Raw genomic sequence first — 15,870 nt, forward strand, 5'->3', positions numbered from 1 at the left:
AAAATCTCAATGGAGCTGAATGTTCTTAACTTCAAAAATTACTCAACAAAAACAAGTGAAGACAAGAAGAGGGATAAGGGGGGCCAATAATTTGGTCACAGAAAGGGTTGGAAAGTACTGGAAGAGAGTTGACATACAGAGCTAGAGACTCAGAATCCATTTTTCTACCAACTAAGGAGGCAATCCCATTACCCATACATATTCAAAAATGCCAGAGAATGTACCAATGTTTTGGAAAATTTTAAAAAGGTGCTCCAGCTCTTTCCATACCTAGCACAGCCATGGCTCATGGTCCCAAGAAACATCTAAAGCATGTAGCAGCTCCAAAGTATTGGGTGATGGATAAACTGACCAGTGTGTTTGCTCCTCATCCATCTACTGTTCCCCACAAACTAAGAGAATGTCTCCTCATTATTTTCCTAAGGAATAGACTGAAATACGCCCTAACAGGAGATGAAGTAAAGAAGATCTGCATGCAGAGCTTGATTAAAATTGATGGCAAGGTCTAAACTGATGTAACCTATCCTGCTGGTTTTATGAATGTCAACAGCATTGGAAAGATCAAAGAGAATTTCCATCTAATACATGACACCAAGGGTCACTTTGCTGCTCATCGTATTATACCCAAGTAGGCCAAGTCTTGCAAAGTGAGAAAGATCTGTGCAGGCACAAAAGAAAACCATCATCTAGTGACTCACGATGCTCGCACCTGAATATTATGCATATTATGACCTGAGGTGCTAACCTAGGAGGAACTGGTGTGACCACCAGCAAAGAGAGATACCCTCATTCTTTACATGTAGTTCACGTGAAGGATGCCAATGGCAACAGCTTTGCCACCTTGCTTTCCAACATTTCTCTTATTAACAAAGGCAACAAACCATAGATTTCTCTTCCCTAGTGGAAAGGATATTCACCTCACCATTTCTGAAGAGACAGGAGACTGGCGGCCAAACAGACCAGTGGGTAGAATAATCTCTAGGTGACATGTTTGAAAGAGTCTTTGTACTTAAAGATAATATAGCATGAAATAATAATAATAATAAATAATAAAAAGGGTGTTCCCTCTTTTATATCCTCTATGGTGAACACTGGAAAGCTTATGTGATGTTATAAATCTTCACTTAATTTTTAATTGAGATATAGTTCAAACATGAAATTTATTCATAAGCAGTATAGGTGGGGTTTCATTCTCAAAAAGAGAAACAAGCATTAGTAGTTAAGTCTCTCTTGCCACATAGGCATGAACTAATAGTGGTGTGTGCATTTTGCATACCAACTTCACACTCCACTTTACATTATTTTTTCTACTCTAATTACCTAGGTCCTATTTCTAATTGCTTTTCTAATGTTGTACTTTGTATTTTCTATTGTTGGCCATAGTTAAATTATTTTTAAAGTCTTAAACCATGCTACTTATATTTATTCGTGACTTAAAATACAGCTAAATTATTTCTGATTAACATTCGTTATATTCCAGAAGCATACAGTGAGTGTCCATGTGTGACATCACTGATAAAATCAACTGCCAGGGGAAGTTGAACTATAACAGTGGTTTACAAAATGATCCTAAACCAGCAGCCTTAGCATTACTTGAGAACTTATTACAAATGCAAATTCTCAGCCAACTAACCCCAGACTATTGTTTTAGTTTTCCATCTCTATATAACAAATTACCACAAATTCAGCAGCTTAAAGCAATATACATGTATTATTTTCACAGTTTCCATGGCTCAGGAGTTAGAGAGAGTTTCGCTTGCTCAGGGTCTTATGGGGCCGAAATCAAGGGTTGCGCAGAGACATCACCTCACCTGAAGCTTGGAGTCCTCTTTCAAGTTCACTGGTTGTTGGGAGAATTCGGTTCCTTGCAGATATAGGACCGAATTTCTTGCTTTCTTGCTAGCTTTCAACCAGGGGCCATTCTAGCTCCTAAAGGATATCATGTGGCCTTCACCACACACAGTTTGCTTCTTCAAGGCCGGCAGGATATCTCTCTTGCTTTGAATCTCTCCGGTCTGCTAAGAAAAGCCATAGATAATGTAATAAATTGTAACATATTGATGATTACCCCATCACCTTTGCCATATGACATAACCTAATCAAGGGAGTGACATCCCACCAGATTCACAGGCCCACACTCCAGGAGGGTATTACACAGGGTGGAAATCTTGGGGCCATCTCAGAATTCTACCTGCCACACCTGTTGAGTCAGAGCAATCTGAGATCCTGAATAATTTCCCAATGCCTCTCAATTCTTCAGCATAAATTGAGAAATTTAAGGAGATGAAATAACTTAATAATTTCATTGAATGAATACTTTCCTAGTCCTTCAAAAGAAACTTTTCCCTGCACAAATATTCAGCTAAAAAAAAAAATAGAAAAAAAATATTCAGCTACTCTGAGCTTCATGGGTATGTCCTACTCTATGGTACACAGAAAATCAGACAATCCACCCTGACAGCTGAAAGACCAGATCAATCAAGGGGTTAATTATACAGATCACTTTTCTGTCTCCCATGGGCATAAAGGTTATAGATGGCTGCATATTTATGCAACCACTGTTAAAAATTCAACCGCAGCATTTATTTCAATGAACTCCTTTGACTACATGTTCAACAGATGCACTAAGGGACTACATAAAACATTATCTCTATTAGTTCAAACTTTCTGACTCCTTAAAAGCTTCTAGGGACTGAAGGAAAAGTGCATCTGTAATATACCCCCTGCCATTACAAATGCATTCATTAAAATACAAACAGCTTGACAATAAGTGAGCATTAAGCATGTGCATGCACACACATACACATACGTGCACACACACATACACACACAGAGTAGCTTGAAAGTGGAGATTTTTTAATAGCACATTATGTTTAAGACCTTACTGTTTTGTTTCTTTTTTAATTTTTAATTAAGTTTATTGGGGTAACATTGGTTAATACAATTATATAATTTTCAGGTGTACATTATCATTTGACATCTATATATTCTATTGTGTATTTACGACCCAAAATCCAATTTTCTTCAGCTACCATATATTTGATCCCATTTACCCACTTCACTCTCCCCCTAAACCCTATATTTGACCCCCTTAACCCTATCTACCTCCCCCCTCCTCCCCTACCCCACTAGTAACCACTAGTCTATAGTCCATGTCCATGAGTCTTTGTTTGTTTGTTCTGCTCATTTGTTGCTTTTAGGTTTATATCCCACATGTAAATGATATCGTGATTTTCAACTTTTTCTGTCTAGCTTATTTCGCTTAGCATGATTATCTCAAAGTCCATCCATGTTGTCACAAATGGTGTATTTTATCTCTTCTTATGGCTGAGTAATATTCATGAACATCAGTATGCAAATATCTTTTCAGGTACGGGTTTTGAAGTCTTTGGGGGTAAATACCCAGTAGAGGGAAACCTCCATACTGTTTTCCATAGTGGCTGTACCAATTTGCAGTCCCACCAGCAGTGTATAAGGGTTCCTTTTTCTCCGCATCCTCTCCATCATTTGTTATTACTTGTCCTGTTGATTATAGCTATTCGAACAGGTGTGAAATGGTATCTCATTGTGGTTTTGATTTACATTTCCCTAGCTAGCGATGTTGAGCATCTTTTCATGTTTGTAGGCCATTTGTATGTCCTCTAGGGAGAAGTTTCTGTTGAGGTCCTCTGCCCATTTTGTGATTGGATCATTTGTTTTTTGTTGTTATTGAGTTGTATGAGTTCTTTGTATATTTTGGATATTAGGCTCTTTTCGGAGGTGTTGCTTGCAAATATATTTTCCCATTCTGGTGGTTGTCTCTTTACCTTGTTGACACTTTCTTTTGCTGAGAAGAAGCTTTTTAGTTTGATGTAGTCCCATTCATTTATTTTAGCTTTTACTTCCCTTGCTTTTGAGGTCAAATTCATAAAATCCTCGTTAAGTCCAAAGTCCTTGAATTTAGTTCCTATGTTTTTTTTCTATGCGTTTTATTGTTTCGGGTCTTATATTCAAGTCCTTAATCCATTTTGAGTTCATTTTGGTATGTGCTGATAGACAACAGTCTAGTTTCATTCTTTTGCAGGTAGCTTTCCGGTTTTCCCAGCACCTTTTATTGAAGAGGCTTTCCTTTCTTCACTGTATGTTTTTGGCTTCTTTAAGACCTTACTATTTTCAACAAACCCAGATGATGTATACAAAGTGCCACTTTAAATTTTAATTAATGTCTTAAATGTTTTCTGAGTACCCTCTAATCCTAAATACTGTCTGGTACTGTCCACTGAGGACAGCAGGGGCTTCTGCTCTGTTGGACTCTGAGTGGATAGAAAGGACGCTAGCATTCCTGGGGATCCTCCTTATGTCCCTGCCTGATTTCCAGCCTCAACTCTCCTCCCAGACAGAGTGGTTTTGTAGTACAACACTAATTCATACAGTGGGTCCCACATCTTTACCAAAACTACTCAGGGAGGAGTCCCTAAAAGCCCAAAGGCATTTGTCAGAGTTTATGGTCACAATTTGCCTTTGAATTGAGAATAAAGTACATTGTTCTCAACACTGTCTTTGCCCAGACGCCACCCAAATGTGAAATCACATCGTCTTTCTTGGCTAACAGGGTGGTGTTTGCCTACACCCACACCTTTGTTATTTAGCTGCCTGCACTTAGAGAAAATGGCTGATCGTAACTACTCAGGATAACACATATTGTGCTTTTTCTGCCCTGCTGCCTGGTGGAATGGTGTCTACTTATAATCACCAGATAGTAAGTTGCATCAATAGAAATCACTGCAAAGGCATGAAAGGACTAACTGCTAAAAACGACAACCTCAAGTACCACAGAGAGAGAAGTGGCTTTGCCTATTGTCAGGGCAGTTAGGAAAGGATTCCTCTAGTTCTGTGAATTAGTTTGTCCTTTAAATTTACCATGAGAGGAGACCCATGAGGTCTCTGTAGGGCCTGAAGAGCCCTGGCACTCTTGTTGGAGAAATGAGGAACAGAATAACTTGACAACACCAGACCCAAATTGTGAGTAAAAAGTCCCCCTGTCATAATTGGAAATCCTGGATTTGAGGACAGGGAAATAATATTAACTAGGGTAATGGGGACACCTCCCTTGGATTACACTCATTTTGTTGATGAAAATTTGAACTCAACAGGTTTGCACCACAGTAAACCATTGAATGCCAAGACTCATACTTTGGTTTCCAAATACTGTCTATATGATTTTCCCATCTTAAATCTATCTTATACTTTAGCCTGTATAGACACATGTTTCTAGAATCCTTTTGAAGCCTTAAATGAGATATAGAAGTACGGAGTAATATAGGGTCATTGGCTATCTGTGGAAAAAGACGATTATCTTAACCATACTTCTAACCTTAGAATCAACTCTTAGAAAAACTAATAATATCCCTTCTCTGTTCCTACTGCTTTCAGAGGCTGAATGAGTTTCAATTAGCAACAAAATATCAAAATAATGGTTCCGAAAGAGAATGTTGAAATTAATGGAGGAAACATAGGAAACTTCGGAGAAAAAATTGTAGCCTATTCAGCAAGGAATGACCTGCCCTCCAGGTTATGCTACGTAAAATGATTAGAGCTAAGCTAAAGACAGTTAACCTTCCCCACCATCTTCTCCTTAACCTTGTCTCACTGAGGATCTTGAAACAAGGAGAGAATGGAGTGGAGAGAGAGTACTAAATCATTTCGCTCTAAATCAGCAGTTCCTGGTGCCACGGTGTTTGAGGTTCACCCCACTCAGGAATTTGCATGCTCAGCCTCCCTCTGATGGCAGGAGAATAATGTGAGCAGGGAATGACAGTGACAACGCACTCCATGTGGGTGCCAGGTCAGACCAGGTTAGACAAGATGGTGAATTACTGGCACAGGATAAATTAATTACTTCGTTCCAAATTTGTATCAAAAATGTTCCTCAGTGATGTGCATTGTTCCTCTAAAGGAGTACCTATAACCACTACACAAGAGATTCGTGTATATCAGACAATCAGCAAGATGCTTAACTCTTAGCCTGCTCTTTTAGTAGACTTGACTTCAGAAAAGGAAGAACAGATAGTGGAAATTTCAGACACTTTTCAAAACATCCTTCCTTCCCCCATCACACCCCCAGAATCACTCAATGTAGCAGTTTTTCTGCCCGAGGACGTGCCCTCTGTGTACCTGACTCTTTCCAGGAACATTTGTCATTCTTTAACTTGGTAGTCTCCATTTTTCAGGGTCCTGATGTTTATATTTACTTATCATGCAGCTTTTAACTTTACCTCCTCCTCATCTCCTTTCTGTCTTCTTGGAAACCCAGTGGAAGTAGTTTATTTTTGTTTTTAAATCTATGGTCTCCATTTTGAGATTTTATTTTTCTCATAACAGCCTTAGAGAAAAACACTTAGGAGCACATTGGAAGCCTCTAAGAAAAGGGGATTGCATTAAATAATAAACCCAAGCTGGTGGGAATTCTGGTTCCAGTCATCCAACAGTGTGTGGGCATGGAGTGATGAAAGCTGCTTTTGCAGAGTCTACTCCTGGGGGAAGGAATTTCAGGGGTATTATTTTTTTCTCTTGCTACTTTTGTCCAATCTACATTCCTTGGTACCTACAATGGTGAGAGCAGGACTGAATCCACTCCAAAAAGCAATTTTAGGTGTGATTTGTTTTCATTTTCCTTTAGAAAAACTGTGACTATTTTTTGCCACTTGAGACCTCAGTAAAAATACTCTGTGAACCATACCTTTAGGGAGTGTCAATTCTCTAGGGAAGGGCCCTAGACAATTTGACAGGGGCGATCCTTAGCATTGGCTGATAACAGGGCACAGCAAGAGCAATGCCTGCCTTTTTTTCCTTTAACCCAGGGGTTCCCAAACCGTTAGCCACAGACAGGTACCGGTCTGTGGCCTGTTAGGAACCGGACTGCACAGCAGGAGGTGAGTAGCCAGCAAGCGAGCTTCATCTGTATTTGCAGCCGCTCCCCAGCGCTAACATCACCGCCTCAGCTACACCTCAGATCATCAAGCATTAGATTCTCATAGGAGCACTGGTCCCTGGTGCCAAAAGATTGGTGACCATTGCTTTAACTCATCCATTAAAGAGCATCGTGCTTGTCCCAGTCTGCAAGGTAAGAGCATCAAGTCTTTTTCCAAGCTCAGTCCTTTATCGCCACCTGGTGTTAACTGCTCTAATTACTCTTTTAAACAGTAAAATGAAAAAGATCTTTATAAATTTCTTTTTAAAAGTCTTAACTACCAAAAAGTCTGATTAACACAGTGACAAGTTCACATATGTAGGTAACATTCACATTAAAGAACAAAATTATCATTGCCATTTATTCAATGACTCACAGGCCATGGGACATAGCAAAAGCTAGAGCAACCGTAATTGTTCTTATTGTCATGGTTGTTATTGAAAAAATTCAAAAGAGAGGAATTTAAAAGAATTTTTAATTACAAAGATTTAGTAGTTTTTTGGATTATCAATGAATTGCCTTTTGTGAGGTACAAATAATAGTTACTTGAAAAATGAAGTTCTCCCCCTCATCTGAAAGTAGAGTGTTCCTATGAAACCTTTTGTAAGCTGAAATGGTGTAAAGCAAAGAAGCAATTACCATAAATTTTTTAACATTCCAGGATCCCCAAAATAACTTACTAAATCATATCAAATAACACATAAAACCTAAAATAACACTAACATATAGTAAAAGGAGAAATACACAAAACAAACCGAGATAAAGCATGGATGCTCACAGACACTTCCAAGCTATGGCGGCTTGGTACTGAGATGCTGAGTGTGGTTTTCCGGGAAGGAGCTTGGCAGCCCCACTCTTGCTGCTGTGGGTGCATGCTGCCTCCATAAGCTCGCTGCCACTAAATAGGACATTTTAAATTAATACAAACATATGTGGTAGTTTTTAAATATGCCTATAATTTAATTTGCCTCCTTTCAAAAGATAGAACTTGATGTCCACTATCCCCTTGAGTGTAGGCCGGACTTAAATACTCATTCTAACAAATAGATTGTCAGAAAAGTGATATACAGCCTCCTGGAATACAGTGTGGCCTGCACTACATCTAAGTTCAAAACTTTCTTGCTGCAAACAACACCATCAAGTATGTGAAAAGACAACACAGAATGAGACAAAATATTTGTAAATCACATATCTGATAGGAAGAACTCATACAACTCAATAATATAAAGACAAGCCAATTTTGTAAATGGGCAAAGAATTTGAATAAACATTTCTCAAAAGAAGATATACAAAAAGCCAATAAGCACATTAAAAGTTCAGCATCATTAGTCATTAGAGAAATGCAAATCAAAACCACAATAAGATACTGCTTTACATCCACTAGGATAGCTATATATAGAAAGACATTTAACAAGTATTGTTGAGAATTTGGAAATATTGGAACCCTCATACACTGCTGACAGGAATGGAAAATGGGAAACAATCAGTTTCTCAAAATGTAAAACATGGTCATTATAAGACTCAGCAATTCTGCTCCTAGATATATGCCCAAGGGAAATGAAAACAAATATCCACACAAAAACTTGTATACGAATGTTCATAGAAATAGCTGAAATGTAGTAACAACATAACATCCATCAACTGATGAATGGATAAAGAAAATGTTATGCATACAATGAAATATTATTCAACAATAAAAAGAAAGTACCAATACATACTAAAACATGGATGATTCTTGAAAACTTAATGCTAAACAAAAGATGCCAAACACATAAAGCACATGCTGTATGATTCCATTTATATGAAATGTCCTGATTAGGTAAATTTATACAGACAGAAAGTAGAATAGTGGTTGCCAAGAGATGGGAGTAGGATGGAGTAGGGAGTGACTGCTTTTGCTTGGAGTACTGAAAAAACTGTAGAACTGGAAAGTGATGATGGTTGCATAATCCTATGAATGTACTATGAAACATTGAATTGTATACTTTAAGTGGGTAAATTTTATGTTAAGTGAATCATATCTCAAAATCATATCTCATATGGCTTCTGCCTTATTCCTCCTTTCTCCTGGAACACTCACTCTGGAGAAAGCCAGCTACCATGTTAAAAAAAAAAAAAAAAAAAAAAGAAGTTCACTTGGTGAGAAACTGAGGCCTTCAGTTAACAGCCATGTGAATGAGCCATCTTGAGAGCAGATCTGTCCATCCCAGACAACTACAGCCCTGGCTGTCAGCGTGACTGTAGTCTCATGAGAGACCCTGAACCAGAACCATCAGCTAAGCCATTCCTAGGGGCTCCTGACCCTCAGACCATGTGAGATGACAACTGTCTGTTGCTCTAAGCTGCTAAATTTGGGAGTAATTTGTTACACAGCAAAAGACATATTCTTAAATGGATAAGCAAGTAGCAAAACATTATGCACACTATGATTTCTTTTTTGTTTAAAATATATCTGTGCATACGTAGAAAATAATCAGATATTGGTATCTCTAGATAGAGAGATTATTTTCCAACTTTACTACAATGACTCGCTTTGCTTCTGTAATAAAAAGCAATTGAAATTATTTCTAGGTTTTTTATGGATTAAATGTAGAACAAGGTAGAGAAAGGCTTTCACAATACTCAAGCATGAGATGAGGGTTTGGGCCAAAGCAAGAACAATTTGAAAAACAAAATACAAGCAATTTAAAAGTCTATCACCTACTACTCTGGCAGCAGTGTCCATTCTCCACTACTGAGATGTTTATATAGCTACCTTCAGGGCCACTAGGGTCTCTTCAGGCACCAGGTACAAACCTCAGAGACAGTTTGCTTATTTCTAAAGAAAGATGAAAGAGTACAATCTTAGGGACACTTGCTTTAACTCATATTACCATAGCCCAGGGCTGAATGTAGGCTGTGGCTTTGAATATATTCCACTGTTGGCATAGTTACTATTTATTAAACATTTTTCAGCACTGAGCTGAATACTTAAGTATGTTGTCTCAGTTATTCTTCACAACTTTTCCTAAATATTCGTTTTGTGTTTTACAGAAGAGAAAACTGGTGTTGAGACAGGTTAAGTTACTTGCCCAGTGTCACTGCTAGTTAACAGCGAAGCTCGACATGAATACACTTCTGTCAAAAGAAACAGAATAACCCTCTAGCAGCTGCCTCTCCTAGGAAAGACCTGCAGTGAAGGCAGCACGACTCTGCTCTCTTGCCCAAGAAGGTTTGGGTTGCTGAATCAAGACAGTGAGTTTCCCAGTCGCTGCCAGTGCTGCTGCCTCTGGTCAGGGCTTTCGCTCACTGACGGGAACTATCACGGCATCGATAATTCAAAGACACAGGTGCTTTGTATTTAAAATACTTTTAAAACAATTTTAAAAGTATTATGTGTTCATCCTTAGTACTGGGAACCACTTGGACTCTAATTCCTTTTAATATTTATTAAAATGGACACATCTGTTTATACAAAGTCTATGATTAATAAAAGTAAAAATATTTACCACAGGTAAATATTTAAGTTTTAAAGCCAGTCTTATTCTGTGGCCACTGAGGTACAAAGGTAGGAAGTTCTGAGTTTAGTGTGGGGTTGCCGTGTGATGGTATTTTTTCCCAGCTTTGCTAACATGAAAGAAGCTGTCAATTGTTTGGTAATAAAATAAAAAGGAAAATGATAGTGCTTCTAAACAATAGGCTCTGAAATTCTGTCTGTAGGAATATTCCACAGAAAAATAGGAGCTTCATTAAACCATGGAAAACATTAAATAAATAATGGTTTCTGGAAAAAGACCAAGAATCAGATATTTTTCAGAGCTTACAGGGATGTTGAACAGAAATATGAGTAAAAGAGAAATAGAGATGCACTCTAGCAAGCATAAAGAAGAAAAATGAGAGGGAAGGAGAGAAATGAGAAGGATGGTGAAAGGAAAAAGAAACTAAAGAAGGGAATTGCAGGGAGGGAACCAGGATAGGGCAGGGGAGGCTGAAGAAAGCGAATACCAAGATCAAGGAACTGAAATAAATAAAGAAGAAAGGACGAAGGAGAGGCAGAGAAGAGAATGAAAGTCCTTGAGTTCTTGCTGGGACTCCCAAGAGCCCCTTCACACCAGAAAAAAGAGGGCCTTGCTCAAAGAAGATTTTACACGTTTTCTCTCATATTTCCTGCAAGGGATTTCTGAAAGAGGGAAAAAAGCTTCCAATCTTCAATGAACACTAAAAGTCTGAAAAGGTCTCTCTTCATTAGTTTCTTAACCTCCAGAGTGAACAGCAAGTCTTTCACTATAGGCAGATGTCTCCCTCTGATCCTACACAGACACACATGCACGAACATACACACACACACACACACACACACGCATGCACTCACACACACACCCCTCCCCCCAACCCACCCCTTAAGCATCTATGGCTCTGCCCTTTGCTCTAAAGTTGACTACCTAGGGCCTTATTTTCCTTAGGAAATGCACCCAGTGCCTTTAAATACCAACACCACTCCCTCCAGAAAAATATTTTGTCCAGTGTACTTTCCTAAGAAAGTAGTTTGAGATTTGACCAATTCTAAGAGAAAAATCGAATTGATTATGTCACTTTTCAAAAGAAAACTTGAGGAAAGAATGAAGGAGGAAAATAGAAGGGAGAGAGAAATATATAACCCTCACGAAGAGCCTTCAGGGTACAAAAGTTATGCTAAGGGTTTTAATCCATTTGGGTTTTTATAAAAGAATTAAAAGCAGGAATTTATTTCTCACAGTTATGGAGGCTGGGAAGGGGCAAGAGAGCTCTCTCTGAGGCCTCTTTTATGAGGGCACTAATCCCATTCATGAAGGCTCTGCCCTTATGACCTAGTCACCTCCCAAAGGCCCTACTTCCTAATGCTACCACCTTGGGAGTTAGGGTTTCAACATATGAATTGTCCAGAGACACAGCATTCAGTCCACTGCACTAAGTGTTCTACATTTGTCTTCTCATTTATTCCTCAAACAGTATATGGAGATGGATTTTATGATCCCCTGTAGAGGTTAAGTCAGAACATAGCGCTTCCACATAGTCAGAATTCTGGTAGCTGCCCTATCAGCAGCCAAGGAAGGCAGTACACAAAGAGCTTTCAGCAGGCCTACTCCCAAGTATGTTTTCTGTTGTTCCCATGGACATTATCTGCTCCTGTAAGCAAGCAGAACATCTTGCTCCTATCGGTCTGAAAAGGCAGTGGATCCCCAATGAGATAAGCCCTTCCCCTGCTTATGGGCATAAAAACCTCTGCTTGCTCTTTGTCAGCAGCTTTATTCCTGCAGCTTCAACTAGCAGCTGCTGAAGCTTCCCTGCCTTGTGAGTAATAAATGGCATTTCTCACCCCTCTGGTCCTGGTGGTTCTTCCAGAATACCAAAGCCAGGTGCCAGTTCCAGGCCTGGGGCCTCTGCGTCACATCCTCTTTTAAAGATAAGGAAGCCAAGGCTCAGAAACGTTAACTCACTTGTCCAAGAGCATACGGTCAGCTCAGAACCGATGTGAACCAGATCTACCTGGCTCTGCGTATGGATTTAAGAATTGTGTGTGTTAGGGCATGGTGTCCTAAATGTAAGGCTCCTATTGAGCACAGTGCTTCCTGAAGGAAGTTAGAGAAATGAAAAAGGACAGGGGCCAACTTCATCCGGTGTTTGTTTTTTCCTCTCTACAGACTCCGCTTTGTTCCCTACCTTTGTTTCACTTCTTTCTTATGCTCCTATGTGAACCAGTCATATTCTGGGTATTCTTCAAAGCCTCCATAAATCTCTGTTTAAAAAATAAATCCTTAAATAAACAACATATAAACAAAAAATTTTTTAAAGAAATGTGCTGACAACATAGATTCCAAACTACCTAAGGCCAGAGTGTCCAATTGAGATGTGATTGATGGAGGACTGGTTGGGGTCTGAGCTGTGAGAGGGGCCTAAGCCCGGCTTCATTACTCCAAAGCAAACTTGACCTGCCTTTGGTCTCCTGAATGAGTGCAGTCAGTTGTTACTTCGCAAAGTGTGATAACAGCATTTCCTAAGAGGTGTTTTAGAAGGATTTTGAAGTGCTTGAGTTAAAAGAACCATAACACAATTTTTTTTTTTTTGATTGTCAATACCTCACACCCACTTTTCAGTTACCTTTTAAGAGCAGCTAAAGTGTGTGGTGCTCCAAAGCTGCTGACTTGAAATGAGGAATTGGTCACTGAAAGTACTTCAAAGCTTTTAAAAACAACTAAAGGAACCCATCTAAGAGCTCACTTCTAAGCCCTAGTGAGGCCCGCAAGGCCCCGGCTTGTCTCTTGCAAGATAGATCTTCCTCACCCTAACACAACAAGGAGTCCCTCGGGTCACAAACAGGCCTGAAGCAGTAGGGGAGACTCAGGTCCAGAATCCTGCCTGCACCACTAACTAGCTATGTGATCTTGGACAAATTGTTTCACTATGCTGGCCTTTATTTCCTTGTCTAAGAAATGGAAATAATAGCAGCACCCACCTCAAGCTTTGTCATTAGGATTGAACCAGATAACAAATCAGATGGTGCCCAGTAAATGTAACTTGCTATCTCAACATGATTAGCAGCAGCTGCAGTACCTCAGATAGGTGTTCACCTTCTCTCCTCTATACATCCTTTCTTAGGGCAGACACAACATGTGTTTTTGGTGGTGAAAGGGTTCATTTTGGACCTACCAGAATGTTCTGGGAACTCCATTTTGTTGACAAAAAACCTTTGCAAGTCATCTCTTCCGCTAGACACTGCCAGGCATCTGACATTACCATCCTTAAAATCTCTACCAATTATCTTGCAACACTGTTGAGGCATCCTCCATTTATGTCTGCAGGATTCAACCAGGCCACCGGCCCATGTGAAAATTGAAGGCAAGGCTCCATGCAGCTGAGAAGTCAGAAAGCTATGCCATCTATATAAAGAAGACAGGGGAATTAAATACTCGGGACTTCCCCCTCTGCTTCTATTTTTTCTCTTTATAGAATTTGGATCCTTGCTACAGGATTTAAGAGACAGAAGAATTTGGAGGAAAATTGAGGGAAAAGATTAATATTTGCACAAGCACTTAACCAGGACTGCTCCTAGGATATGTGGGGACCCAGCAAATATTTTTTTTGCAGAGCTTCTGTCTATATAAATAATTTGAGTCACCAAAATCTATGTATCAGTGCATCTGTTGGCCCAGTTTCTCATGATCCCATGAAAGACATGCCAATTGATCAGTAAGAGCTATCCTCTCTTCAGGTTTCCCTCTGGAACTGGGCCCCTGGTTCCAGGACAACAGCACAGGCATGAGTCTTAGATTTCTGGGGCATTTAATCAAACCCACGTGAGTGGTAGAGGATGAGAGAATGCCCAAAAGGAAAGAAATAGCCGCCAAGGCCCATATGAGTTCTGGTAGGCCAATAAGTCCTACCTGGATGTCGCTGCTACTCCTGCCAGTCTCTATCATAATAGGAGATATGAGGAAAGTTCAAGAAAGGTACTCCAAAGACTAGAGACCCCTGAGGCGCAGGGCTGGGCAAAGGGCTCAGGTTTCCCAGGTCTCAGGACAGGACTGCATTTGATTCAAAAAGCCTCTGTTACACTTTCCTTCTCTTCATCAGGCTCAGAAGGAACATTGCCTCCATACTCTCATTGTGTATGTACATCACAGGATTCTCCTAAATTCTAAGCCAGACAGTCTTCTCTTTTTTTAAGTAACTCCTGTATCTCAAGGGCCATACTATGGACTAGGAGGTCCTGGTGCTTTTACGATGAACTGCTTGCCCCGTTGGTAACATAGCAGATAGAGGTAAAAACAGTTCAGCTGAATCTAGGGCAAGGGCAAGCCAGCTCAACTATATTGAAACTATTTGCAAATTCAATGTTTTTGCTTGAAAAGTTATAAGACTAGACTTTTGCACAAGCCTACCTCTAACATTTGTACACTTAAGGCAACAATACAGATGGAAGTCCCTAGCTCACAGCTTACTCCTCTCTTTCTTTCTTCCCCTGGTTCTGCCCAGATCATAAATGCCCTTTTCAGTATTCATATAGGCAACCCAGCTTACTCTGCTAATCTCTATCTGCCCCCACCCCTGCCAAACAGCCACTTCTTGGCCACCTTTTGGACACACAATTGGCACAACTGCCATCAAAAGAACAAGCTTGGGGAAGAAACTCACGTAAGCCTTAGTGTTTGGGCAAGGAAGCCCAGTGTTCCTGGTACTTAGCAGATGTTCTAGACATAAGTGGCATGGCTCCAAGTGGGCACATCCTATGGCCTCCTAGATTTCCCAACCCATGGCAAAGGCACAGGTGGAGGAGAGCCACAGCCAGGGCCCCCTTGAAAGCGTGAAACCAGAGCAGAGGCCCATTTGTTTGGGTCTAAGAGTAATACATCCCACCATATTGTTTCTAAACTCACACTCTGACCCCTACTTCACTTTCAGTTTCTACTTTCTCATTCTCCTTCAGCTTATTCTTCAGCTGCTCCTTTTAATATATATAAGAATTCCTAGTTCTTATTTTTGAGTCATCATGAATCTGACCTTGAAGTTAATGTTCTACAAAAAAAAAAAAAAAGAAAGAAAGAAAAAGAAAAGAAAGAAGAGAAAAAGAAAAGAGATACCTTTTTTTAAAAAAAAGTCTACAGAACCTGAATATTTATGATAATGCCACATCAAGATGTCCTGGTAAAGAAATGTAATTCTTGTCACCTATGGCTTGTCAAAATGACTTTCTGGATACACTAGTGGCACTTTTTTATTGTTCATAGGCTGACAGATAATGGAATTACAAATTTCAAGCTGTAATCTCATCTTGCTGTAGTTTTGGGGCAGGGGGGATGAGGAGGAAGGCAACATAGTTAAGCTCTATAGACAACTGAACAGACAAGAAAAACAAAATAACACTCAATGGCAAGAAGTCCCTGTCCTGGGAAAGATCTAAGGTA

At 39.7% G+C, this 15,870-nt stretch overlaps 1 pseudogene; it reads left to right on the top strand.

The window, feature by feature from the left end:
* Positions 1–281: 281 nt before the first annotated feature.
* On the top strand, positions 282–970 carry LOC112473546 (annotated as a pseudogene).
* Positions 971–15,870: the final 14,900 nt, after the last annotated feature.

Source organism: Pteropus alecto, unplaced genomic scaffold, assembly GCF_000325575.1.
Source record: "Pteropus alecto unplaced genomic scaffold, ASM32557v1 scaffold109, whole genome shotgun sequence".
Classification (NCBI taxonomy): Eukaryota; Metazoa; Chordata; class Mammalia; order Chiroptera; family Pteropodidae; genus Pteropus; species Pteropus alecto.